Below are 13,373 nucleotides of genomic sequence, written 5' to 3'. Positions count from 1 at the left end.
GGTGGGGAAAGTGTTTTAAAGTGCAGCAGTTGCCACGGAAACCACCTTTACCCAGGTTCTCCTCATTTGCTCACCTTGCAGGTTTTCGAGCTTAATTGACAGATGCGGAAAGATGCACACACACACACACACACACACACACAAAGATGGTCCTGGAAGTGATTAAATCCGCTGCCCACCTGCTTGTTTCCACTCTGGCGACCGATCCGTCTCTGTTTTCTGTTTACTGAGACATCATCTACGCTGCCATCTGTACCATTCCTGTTTGCAGTGAAAACATAATTTTTTTATCAGAACAGGTAGAGTTCCCCTTTGCATTCCTCAACAAAAAAAAACACTGCTATGATTTGTTTCTGGTCAGCGACACACACTCTCAGACACAGGGGTACAGTAAAAGTCCAGGTCTCTGCCTATAGGGATTAACTATACTGATTTACCATCTAGGGCTAATTAGCATGCCTCAAAATAACGATGCGTACTTTTCCCAACACTAACAAGTACACAAACGCGCCATTTTGTCAAGACTTTTCTGCAGGCAGACTGTGTTCAACAAATACAAAAGTATTAGGTGAGAAGAAATATTCATGTTACCCTCAGATTTTGGGGGTTTTACTGTTTAAATTTTTAAAAAGCACTCAATACATTCTTTTTTTTTTTTTTTTTTGCTTTCAGTTATTGGTAGTACACGGGTTAGTGCTGAGACCTGAGGGAATGTGTTCTGGACTTGTGGTTATTAAGACTAGACAAAACCTCTGGATCAGTGCCGATACGGGACGATAAGAAGTCCAGATTTGTTGGGTTTTTTTAGCTTTATTTATGCAAAGGCACCATTAATGTTAAATGCTAATTATTTTTTAGTTATATTTATAAGTTGAATGTTTTCAAACTGTTGCAACATCTTTCTGTCACGGGCTGAAAGCAGGGACTCAAGCGCAGAGCAGGTTGATGTCTCAAAACACAATTTATTTACACACCCGTGCAATAATATATACAGTGACGGGAAATTCAGGGTTCCAGGGGATTAGGGGAAGGCTCTCTCTCTCTCACGCTCGCTCACGTCCTCACACACGTTCGTACCGCGGGGAGGTCACAGGTCCGGGAAGATAAGCTGGAACAGGGAAAGGGAGATATCACTCACAAATCATGAAGGCATAAAGCTGTAAGACCACGGGAGCTGGAAAGGTAGACTAACGTCAGTAGCGCAATCATCCCGCGATGAGAGGATCTGTGACCCAGCCTCAAATAGAAGACGGATAATCAGCTGATCGCCAACAGCTGTGAGAGCCAAGGGCGGGAGCCAGCTGTGAGCTCCGCCCAGGCAGAGAGATAGGGGGAGAAAGAGAAAAAAAAACACAAGTGTAGCCTTGTGAGGCCGGCTGGGCAGGCACGGGGACCATGACAGTACCCCCCCCTCAACGGGAGCCTCCCGGCGACCCACCAGGCTTACCTGGATGCCTGCGATGGAAGTCCCGAAGCATATTCCTGTCCAGAACAGCCGCCCGAGGCACCCAGGAACGTTCCTCTAGCCCGTAGCCCTCCCAATCCACCAGGTACTGAAAACCCCTGCCGCGGCGCCGGGAGTCCATGATGCGGGAGATGTCATAGACCAGCTGACCACCCACAAGCCGGGGGGGCGGCGGGGGCCTGGCAGGAGGACACAGCGGGCTGGAGAGCACCGGCTTGACCTGGGACACATGGAAAACATTGTGAATCCGCATGGTACGAGGCAGCTTGAGGCGAACGGACACAGGGTTGACAATGGAGTCTATGGGAAAGGGGCCAATGAACTGAGGTGACAGCTTCTTAGACTCCGTCCGCAACGGCACAAAACGGGTAGACAGCCATACCTGTTGACCGATGGAGTATTCAGGGGCCGGTGTCCGGTGACGGTCAGCGAGGGCTTTGTTGCGCTCCTTAGTGCGGAGTAGAGCGGCCCGAGTAGCACGCCAGGCCCGGCGGCACCCGCGGAGGTGAGCCTGAACAGAGGGGACAGAGTGCGCACCTTCGACAGCTGGGAGCAGGGGTGGTTGGTAGCCCAGGGATGCCTCAAAGGGTGACCTGCCCGTGGCGGCGGAGGAGTGGCTGTTGTGGGCGTACTCGATCCATGGCAGCTGTTCACTCCAGGTCGATTGATTGTGGGAGGCAACACACCGGCAGCTTCCAACTCCTGGTTAGCCCGTTCGGACTGTCCGTTGCTCTGTGGGTGGAAACCAGAAGAGAGGCTGACCTTGGCCCCCAATGCGGTGCAAAACTCCTTCCATACTCGGGAAGTGAACTGTGGTCCCCTGTCCGAGACAATGTCCTCGGGGATCCCGTGGAGCCTGAACACATGTGAGGCGAGGAGCCGAGCCGTCTCCAGAGCTGTAGGGAGTTTAGGAAGGGCGACAAAGTGTGCAGCCTTAGAGAAACGGTCGATGATAGTTAGTATGGCGGTGTAACCTGCAGAAGGAGGCAGTCCAGTGATGAAGTCCAGCGCGATGTGTGACCATGGTCGAGCCGGCGTAGGGAGAGGTAGAAGATGGCCCGACGGAGGTTGGTTTGACCGCTTGTTCTGGGCGCAGGCGGGGCAGGCGGTCACAAACTCCCTGGCGTCCCTTGCCATGGTGGGCCACCAGAAATAGCGTCGAAGGAAGGACAGGGTACGGAAGACCCCGGGGTGGCATGAGAAACGGGCAGTGTGAGCCCACTGGAGTACCTGGGAGCGGACCGCCGAGGGGACGAAGAGGCGGCCCCTTGGGCCGGTCCCAGGATCCGGTTCAGTCTCTTGTGCCTCCTGAATGAGGGATTCAATCTCCCAGGAAACGGCTCCAACCACCCAGGCCGCCGGCAGAACTGGTTCGGGTACCGACTCCTCCTCCGTGGTGGAAAACTGCCGGGACAGGGCATCCGGTTTCACGTTGCGAGATCCGGGCCTGTAGGTGATGGTGAAATCAAAGCGAGCGAAGAACAATGCCCACCTGGCTTGCCGAGAACTGAGGCGTCTGGCCGAACGGATGTACTCCAGGTTCTTGTGATCCGTCCAAACAATGAATGGGTGAGCAGCCCCCTCCAGCCAATGTCTCCATTCCTCCAAGGCGAGTTTTATGGCCAAGAGTTCCCGATCCCCGACGTTGTAATTGCTTTCTGCGGGTGAGAGACGGCGAGAGAAGAAAGCACATGGGTGAAGCTTACCGTCCTCCTGTTGTGAGAGAACCGCCCCCACCCCAGAGTCAGAAGCGTCGACCTCCACCACGAACTGCCTTGTGAGGTCCGGCTGCCGGAGGATGGGCGCTGAGGAAAACCTCTCCTTGAGCTGGACGAAGGCTCGCTGAGCGGCAGGGTCCCACAGAAAAGGAACCTTCGGAGAGGTGAGTCTAGTGAGAGGGAGAGAGATCTTACTGAAATCGCGAATGAATCTCCTGTAGAAATTAGCGAATCCCAGAAAACGTTGCAGTTGGCGGCGATTAGGAGGGACTGGCCATTCAACCACCGCACGCACCTTCCCAGGGTCGGTACGTAGATTTCCGTTCTCAACTATATAGCCCAGGAAAGCCACCGCAGGCGCGTGGAACACACACTTCTCCCCCTTCACAAACAGCCGGTTCTCCAAGAGGCGTTGCAGGACCTGTCTCACATGCACCTGATGCTCCGCGAGTGACTTAGAAAAAATGAGAATATCATCCAAGTACACAAAGACACAGCGATTAACAAAGTCACGAAGCACCTCGTTCACCATGGTCTGAAAAACAGCGGGAGCGTTGGTGAGGCCGAAGGGCATAACAAGGTACTCAAAGTGCCCCTGGTGAGTATTGAAGGCCGTCTTCCACTCATCCCCCTCCCGGATGCGAACCAGGTGGTAGGCGTTGCGCAGGTCCAGCTTAGTAAAAACAGTCATGCCCTGGAGCAGCTCAAAAGCAGAGGAAAGCAGCGGCAAAGGATACTTGTTCTTGACAGTGATCAGGTTAAGGCCGCGAAAGTCGATACACGGGCGCAACGAACCGTCCTTCTTGTCCACGAAGAAGAACCCAGCCGCAACCGGGGAGGAGGAGGGACGGATCAAGCCCGTAGCGAGCGACTCAGAGATGTAACGCTCCATAGCGACCCGCTCCGGCTGGGAGAGGCTGTACAGGCGGCTAGACGGCAACGGAGCCCCCGGAAGGAGATCGATAGCGCAGTCATACGGGCGGTGGGGGGGAAGGGACCGTGCCCGATCCTTGCAGAACACGCCACGCAAGTCATGATAGACCCGCGGAACCGCCGAAAGATCTGGGGGGTCGGACGGCGAACCAGAGGGCAGAAGCGGAATGGGCGCCGTGGCCGCCCGAAGGCAGGACATGTGACAATTAACACTCCAACCCAGGACGTCACCCTTCTCCCAGTCAATGTGCGGGTTATGGAGCACAAGCCAGGGGTGACCGAGAACCAGCGGAGTGAGCGGAGCCGTGAATGCAAAAAAACAAATCCTCTCCGTGTGATTGCCCGAGAGAGACAACGAAAGGAATTCCGAGACATGAGTGATATCGGGCAGGCGGTGACCAGAGAGCGCGTGCACGCGGAGAGGGCGTGACAAGGGCTCCAAAGCGATGTTCAGCTTGGCGGCGAGCAAGGTGTCAATAAAGTTCTGCTCAGCCCCAGAGTCAATGAGTACTGAAAGCGAGTGAAAAACAGATTGTACTTGAAGTTTGGCCGGTAAGAGAAGTCTGGGGAGAGGGTTTTTACTAGACAGATCGCCCACCAGCACCCTCTCAATCACTGGCGAGCGCGCCCTTTTGCCAGCGTCGGGCACGAGGAGACAGAGTGACCCTTACGGCCACAATAGACGCACTCACCGGCGGCCAGACGGCGCTGGCGCTCTGCAGGCGTTAGCCGCGAGTGTCCAAGCTGCATGGGCTCCTCCTCATCACCGGCGTCAGAGTCGCGCGGCCCGCGGCCGGCTGGAGAGGCCCCGTGATAATCCAGTGATTCCTGTCCCGTCCGTGTGTGCGCGCTCCGGTGTGCACGTACTCTGTCATCCAGCCGAACGCATAGGGTCATAAGCGCGTCTAGGGAAGAAGGCAGTTCACGAAGCATCAGTTCTTTCTTTATGTCTTCGTTAACATTAGAAAGCAAAGTACTTTTTAAAGCCTCCTCCCCCCACTCTGTCTGTTCAGCTAAGGTGAAGAAGTCAATAGAGAAATCAGCCAAACTCCGCTTGCCTTGTTTGAGCGCGAGCAGGCGCTGGCCGGCTGTGAGCGTGGTGGATTTTCTATCGAAGACGCCTTTGAACTTATCCAAAAAGTCAGAATACGTTATGTCAGGGTTGGCGTGGAGCACAGCTTGAGCCCAAATCAGAGCCCGATCCTGGAGTAGTTGAACTATATATGCAATCTTAGCACCATCGTTAGCAAAAGCTTGCGGTTGCTGACGAAACTGAAGGGCACATTGAGTGAGGAAGCCAGCACATTTATCAATTTCTCCGGAGAAAGCTTTCGGTGTGGGTAGAAATCTGTTAGCTTGGGAAAGTGAAGAAGCAGGAGGTGTGGCACTTACTGCTGAGGCCGAGGCTTCCTGGAGAGGAGCGGCGGCAGGTGGAACTGCCGGCAGGGGTGTTCGTTGGGCCACAGCCTGCGTGAGAGCAGCGAGCTCGCCACGGAGATGAACAAACATCTGTTCGTGTCGCTCCAGCATTGCGGCCAGGGTGGCGAGAGTGGGAGTGGAGGCCGCCGAGTCTGCTGAGTCCATTTCCTGGCGGGATGATTCTGTCACGGGCTGAAAGCAGGGACTCAAGCGCAGAGAAGGTTGATGTCTCAAAACACAATTTATTTACACACCCGTGCAATAATATATACAGTGACGGGAAATTCAGGGTTCCAGGGGATTAGGGGAAGGCTCTCTCTCTCTCACGCTCGCTCACGTCCTCACACACGTTCGTACCGCGGGGAGGTCACAGGTCCGGGAAGATAAGCTGGAACAGGGAAAGGGAGATATCACTCACAAATCACGAAGGCATAAAGCTGTAAGACCACGGGAGCTGGAAAGGTAGACTAACGTCAGTAGCGCAATCATCCCGCGATGAGAGGATCTGTGACCCAGCCTCAAATAGAAGACGGATAATCAGCTGATCGCCAACAGCTGTGAGAGCCAAGGGCGGGAGCCAGCTGTGAGCTCCGCCCAGGCAGAGAGATAGGGGGAGAAAGAGAAAAAAAAACACAAGTGTAGCCTTGTGAGGCCGGCTGGGCAGGCACGGGGACCATGACACTTTCTCTATATAATATGTCACTCTCTGAGCTTCTGCACTGATGTGTCATTAAAATGTCAACAAAAACCAACACAGTCAAATGCTTGTGTGTTTGCAGGAGGTGCATGACTGGTAGAAATGGCGGCTCGCGACATTAGACGTGACAATTTTGTTGTATGCAAGGTGGGCATAACGGGGCCTTTTGTTAAGAAATTAGAAGTAATCAACGCTCCTCAAAAGTTGGACATCGCTCTTCCAGTTTTATCCTATTTCGTGATCCATTGTCAAAGGATTGTAGTGCAAATGTGCGTCACACTGCCTGAGAGAGAGATATGCTTGGTCAGGTGAGCATGGGCATGGGTAATCTGTTAAAATCCTTGAAGCAAAGTTCATAGAGTTCATGTGGAGATAATGTGGAGGCCGGCATGCTCCTGTCCTCATACGTCATAGATTGTGAAGTGATTCACGCTCTGTATTACAGGAACTGAACTGAGTGTAGGTCTTTCCGCTTAAACACCCTCATTATTATTTTTTTCTGAACACAAAAGCTCGAGTCCAGCTCCACAAAACATTCAGCATTTGTCTGAGCTGACGCAAAGACATGCAAGATAACTGAATTTATAACACTTCACACTTGTCACCTTGGTAAAACAAAGTGTCCAGATGCGAGGTCGGAGTAATGGCGTTCTGTCTGAGAAAAGATACGCAGCTTTGAAGCATGCTCGCATCGCGTGTGGTAAAGAAGAAGAAGATAGCCTTTCAGGTTTTTGTCTTTTCTAACACCCTTTGAACCTCTCGTCATACTGTTTTCACTGCATTTTTGAGGTAATCAAACCTGTGCAAGAGTTCCAGTTTGTAGTCTTTTAAAGCTGTTCTTGCTCTTAGTCAAACTGATAGTAGGTGAGGTGTTTAACCACACTTTTATTTACACTCTGCATCACTAGTTAAAGTAGATTACTCTCAGCTACCAGGGTTAGACAAACATTTCATAGGAAGTATTGAGTGCGTGTGTTTGAGCAAAATAAAGGCTGACTACAACTTTATTTTTATATTCATGCTTATTTACTGTGAGTACTGGGACTAGGCCTTCACATGACCATAAAGACTATATGTGTGTTTGTGTGTGTGCGCGCACTGGGCTGTACTTTAATGTGCCACAGTGTTCTGCACCTCGTCCCCGAGTGTGACAGAAGCAGATGTTAAACTGAGCTCCGGCCGCGGGGCTTAGAACAAAACTCCCATCACACAAAGCTATTTCCCCCTCCAGACAGTGGCTCTGCAGGCCAGTTTAGCGCTTTTATCCAGTGTTCACTCCCTTTGTTCATCATAAATCCTCTGCTGATGCCAGAAGGGGGAGGAAAAAATAAAAAAACAGGAAAATGTCAACGGCCAAACTGGGACAAAAAGTTCTACTTGCACTGCTGCAGCTCAGGGATTTCAAAAAGGCTGTTTTATTTATTTATTTATTTTCCCCCGTCTTCTCTTGATACTGATGTCATTGCCTCCTGAATGGGCTGTCAGCACATTTAGGTCACTGTATAGTTTTTGATGGACAGGTGAGAGGGATGATGGGCAAACACCAGGAAGCCAGGATTAGCAAAGGGCGGACAGGTGTGCTATTTAAGCGCTTCACCAAGTGCTGTGAGTTTGCGTGCCATCGTTAAGTGACACAAACTCTACTATTCCCTAACCTCGCTGACATACAGCCGCTGTAACCCCTGCATGCCAGTTTCAGGTAAGGGTTTTGAACTAGAAACCCGGCAGACACTTTGAGAGCATATTTCCCTCAGAGGCATTCGGGTCCAGACCTCTTGGCAGAGCGTTCTGACGGAGAGCAAACACATGTAACCAGTGGGAGTCAGCCCATCTGTCTCTGTCTCGGCTGTAGCAGCACGCACTGCTGCGCGCACACTCGCAAACACAATTCTTCATGAAAGTGAGACATGAGCCTGTGCCGGCAGTGACAAACGAACTGCACAGCGTAGGAAAACCGGTTAGAAGATGAAGTGACCAATAGATCAGACAACCGAGACTCTCCCTTTCTCACTTGCTCTGCTTTCACTCTCTTGAGTCTGTTGCTAACAGGATCTTGGTTCAAATCTGCAGGACTTTCTGTAACACACAGAACCCATTTTCATGCATTCTTGCCTAGCAATATCTAATCATGTGCTTTGTTTTTAAAGATTTCTAGCTTTACTGCAGTTTACAGTTACAAAGTGTGAAGCGCTAATGCTCCCCAGTACACAAAAATGTTATGTCTTTTTTAAAGAAGATGTAATTTTGTAGTATTGCACTCTGCACAGTTATGTGAAAAATAATCATATTGATCTCCATGATTCAATAACATGTAGAACCAACTTGAAGTAATGATTTCTGTCATACACATAGTCTTTATGGTCATGTGAAGGCCTGGTCCCAGTAGGCCTACTCACAGTAAATAAGCATGAATATAAAAATAAAGTTGTAGTCAGCCTTTATTTTGCTCAAACACACGCACTCATTACTTCCTATGAAATGTAGCTGCTCTACCAGGTGTAACAATTAAGTTTAACGTCCAGGCATCCATGAAAACGAAATTTATGATATTTAACGGAGTTAGAAGTTAGCAGGGAGTTAGCTCACTAGCTTCCATCTAAATATAATATAGGATGTTCTGACTGAGAGATTTATGAAACAAATTAAAACATACAGCTATCACTTCCAACATAAATGAAGATAAAGTAAACAGCAGTGACATGTGTAGGGTTACTGAAATTTGGCTAGCTTGTAAATAATAATGTGCTAAGCTATGTTAGCATAACATAAACAGTAAAGCTGGAGGACGAACGCTAATGAACAGAGGACTTTTTTCCACTCGATAAAAGTTAATGTGAGGGTTCCCAATGGTTAGGGGCAAATGCAATTGCATGGCAGGATGCTGTAAACGGACCAAACTTCAGTCAGGAGAACCACCAAGATAATCCATCCACAATACGAGGTTAGTCATTAATATACTGCTGCACGGGCTGGCTGTAGTTACATCGGAAGGGTTTAAAAACTGAGCTTTAAAATGATTAGCAGTAATAAAAACTGAGAGAAGCCGACATTGATCACTGACTGTTTTTAGAGGCTTGTTGAGATTAAATAGAACAAGATACAAAGCATTAAAACGTGTTAAAAACACAACAGCCTTATTAAATGCACACTACTTTGGGCCCAGAAGCAGAATTCGTCACGTCATCACTTAAAGACCGGATTAATCCTTGAAATCCAAAAGGATAGCTGCTGCATGGACTAAATCATTCTTTTCCAGAGGAACTTATTTTGCTCTTAGCAATGAGGCTAAGCTAACGTGCTTGCTAAGTAAGTCATGCATTGTTAGGTTTCTTTCTTTCTTTCTTTTTTATTCATGGAAAATAGTTCATCTGTCATGTGTTGTGAACACCACAAATAAAGTTACGCTTTCCTTTCAGCACCATTGTATTAGTGACATCTCAAAACCTGGGGGCAAAAATGAAACCATTTGCATGGGTAGATACCAGCAGAGGTACGTGAGAAAATGTCTGCGTCTGTGAATAGTGTGAACCCTTTAATTCAAGTCTGGTGGCGATAAGGGTGGAAAGATAGGTGTGTGCATGTGTGTGACAGAAAGAGAAGGGAAAAAGAAAGCGAGAAAAAGAAGAGAGGGACAGACTGTGAGCGTGTGAGGAAAAGGCGGCGACGGGTTTCACCTAAAGCCGGATTCATTACCATGCATCTGTCAGAGCGTCGACGGAGGTCTTGTTGCCAATGGCAATGTGGAAAGGAGTTAAAGAGCATCAGCATCTTTTCCTCTCTACTCACCCCCCATCCTCGCTGTCTGCTGCCACTGTCTCTCCTCCTTTCTCACTTTCCAAGCCAGAGAAGTTAAACACATCAGCATGTCTGTCATTGCTCTTGCTTCACCATCTGCAGACGCCAACACAGTGCAGACAAGAAAAGTCCATTATCGCTTCCCTCAGTGTGACTATTTATCTCCCTTACCATCTCGGCCTGTCACTTGCAAGCCCACCCACCTACCCCACCCTGCCTGCAATAGCACACACACACACACACACACACACACACAGAGAGAGACAGCAGTCAACTAGGACTGTGACGAGCAAAACATTGCATCACTTGTCTTTCTTTCAGAGAGAGCTGCCGAGCACCCTGCTTTTCCAGAAACGTGTATGTAAACATAGTGTGTGTGTGTGTGTGTGTGTGTGTGTGTGTGTGTGTGTGTGTGTGTGTGTGTGTGTTTGCAAATGTCTGCATGTTGACACAGACTGAATAATGCCCCCAGCAACTATCATCCATGTGTTCTTTCCACAAGACATTTAACCCCAAACTGCTCCAGCAGTGATGCTCAGAGACTAACAGCTGAATCACAAGTTTTCTTGTGTTTCCCAAGCTGAGAAAATATGCAGGGCTGATTAACAGTACAATATTTTTGCATGAAACGCCTGCTTTCTTTCCTAGAGCAAGGTAGCAAAACAAATCGATACTTAACTTGTTTGTGTGCCAAGTATGAAGCTAGGCTAGGGTACAGACTGGATACCTGAACAAGATCTATAATGAGTATCTCTCACCAACTTTGACACTTTAATGCCTAAACATGAGAGACATAGATACTTGGGGAGCACAGCTGAAGTTATATATAAACCAGGGTAGGTCTGCTTTTTTAATAAAGGCAGGCTAGTTTCTTCTGGTTTATATGCTAATTTAGGCTAACAATGCTTTTATGCTAGCTCTAAGAAAGGATTTCAAGTTTTCTTGTGTTTTCTGGGGGTGAGAATATGTGCAAAGCTGTTTAACAGCGCATCTGGTGGGAAAAAAGAAAAATTCTGCAACTTAGGAAATGTATATTTATTTATTTTCTGTTTGTGTACTAAAGAAGCAATTACAGCACACACACAATTGGCTAAGCTAGCTTACAGCATGGAGGGTTGAGTGTTGTTATCTGATCTATACCAGAAACCCAGTTTATTTTCACAAAAATGTCATATTAGAAACTTGAGGTCTCAAAACATGGAAAGCACAGGTACACAGCAAATTCAAAAGTGTTAAATGTTTTGGTGTTAATAGTCTTCTTGCAAAAGTAGAGTTAATTTTACTCTAAGTAGAGTCACATTCTTTTAATGTAACTCTGAGGTGTAAAATGATAGTAGTTAAAATAGAGTGTTAAAAATGAGTGTTTCTATGTCAAATCTGGAGGTGTTACAATGGAAACATTAACTCTTGACCTCTTAACTCTGAACTCCTACAGGGGCTATGACACCAATAGAGTAAATTCACAGACTCCGCCCCCAGCACCATAGGCTCCAATCGAAGCTGAAGTGAAGCCGTTTCAGAACATTTTGCTCTACATATTTGAGTTGTTTGCCATGCTTGGTAAGTCATTTGTTCAAAGGTTGTTTCAATTATTACTATTAGCTTTTACTTCTGTGGCTCTTTGGAGTTGAGACAAAGCTGTGTGAAAGGCATTAGCCATGTTGCTCGGTGATAGCATAATATTCTGTTTTAGCTAGCTGAAAGGTATTGTTTGCAGGCAAATACCACAGCCTTGAAAAAAAGCTTGCATGTGAATTTTCAGTCAAACTTTTGGTCAAATACGCCTAAAACAATGTGTAGAATGTGAAATGTTGGTATAATGGTGCTACTTGAAGCCTGAAAATGATCGCCCATAAAAAAAAAACAAAAAAAACGAGCAAACAGCAGTAGCAGACGTCCTGACTTGGTTCCACGTTAGCATTTAGATCCCTCCAGAGTTTTGTGCACACGGTTTAGGTAAAAATTAAAAAGGTTGAGGTTTTACATTTAGTTCAGTATTACCTGTTGCCGGTGTCCTTGTCTTTTGGGAAAAGACTTTACACAAGTAATGGCTCAAAGAGGATTCCTTTTTTTTGGGCGACCGTGGCTCAGGGGGTTGGGAATCGCATCTGTAACCGGAAGGTCGCCGGTTCGATCCCAGGGCTCTCTGTCCTGGTCGTTGTGTCCCTGGGCAAGACACTTTACCCTACTTGCCTACTGGTCTTGGCCAGAGGGGCCGATGGCGCGATATGGCAGCCTCGCTTCTGTCAGTCTGCCCCAGGGCAGCTGTGGCTACAACTGTAGCTTGCCTCCACCAGTGTATGAATGTGAGAGTGAATGAATAGTGGCATTGTAAAGCGCTTTGGGTGCCTTGAAAAGCGCTATATAAATCCAATCCATTATTATCATTATTTTTTTTTTTTTACTTTGCTGCAATTGTTTACTGGATTATTTGTGCCATTAATTAGTGTCAACTATTTTTTATTCAATCTCCACATAGGATATGCTTCTGAAGATGGAATATGGGGGAGAGCAGAAGTGCGTTGAAGTTCCACAAAGTGATGAATGAAGGACATGCATATTGTATTGAAGAAATAAGTGATGAGAATGCTGTTATTTGCATTTACCATGTCAGACCTTTTGATAAACAAAATTCTAATGAAAATAAGATAAGATAAGATAAGATAACTCTTTATTGTCATTGCACAGTCATACATAGTACAGTAGTACAATGAAATTGGAAAAACTGTCCTACGTCGGCACTACATATAACACAACACGACACGATATGACACATCACAACGTAACAAACAACACAACACAGTATATTAACTTAGTATAAAAAAGAAGAATAAGTGTATGTGTATTGCACACTGTTATTATTGCACATTAATTATTATTGCACCTTGTTATAAATATAAATATTATTGTTATCGTTTTGTGAGAACATGTATACTGTTACATCTTTCAGAAAATGTTTTGAAATTGTGGTGCACAGTTCAGAATAAATGTTTTTCAAAAACCATTGTGTCTTTTTAGTAAATGTTTATTTCCAAAAGAAATTTCTAGAAGTTCAGAACAGTAAAATCCCCGCTTTTTAGAATGAATTAGAAGATAACTCTTACGTAGTTAAACTAAAATACTCTTTGAAAGTTAATATATAAACTCTTAAGACCAAGTGTTAAATTATCAACTCCAGACAGATTTGGTGTTTAACACTAAATCAGAGTTAACGTACCAACTCTCCAAAAAGAGTTAAATTAACACTCTCTGGTGTGGACCCATATAGACACTTTAATAGTGTTGAAATCAAATCCGACAGTGTTAATTTGGACATGCTGGATTTGCTGTGTATGTTCTTCATAAT

This window comes from Aulonocara sp. 'chitande type north' Nkhata Bay, linkage group LG22 (genome assembly GCF_057382095.1).
Source record: "Aulonocara sp. 'chitande type north' Nkhata Bay isolate Kocher_YH1m ecotype deep benthic linkage group LG22, A_spYH_male_GT1.1, whole genome shotgun sequence".
In the NCBI taxonomy this organism is placed as follows: domain Eukaryota; kingdom Metazoa; phylum Chordata; class Actinopteri; order Cichliformes; family Cichlidae; genus Aulonocara; species Aulonocara sp. 'chitande type north' Nkhata Bay.
Note: the sequence above shows the minus strand (reverse complement) of the source record.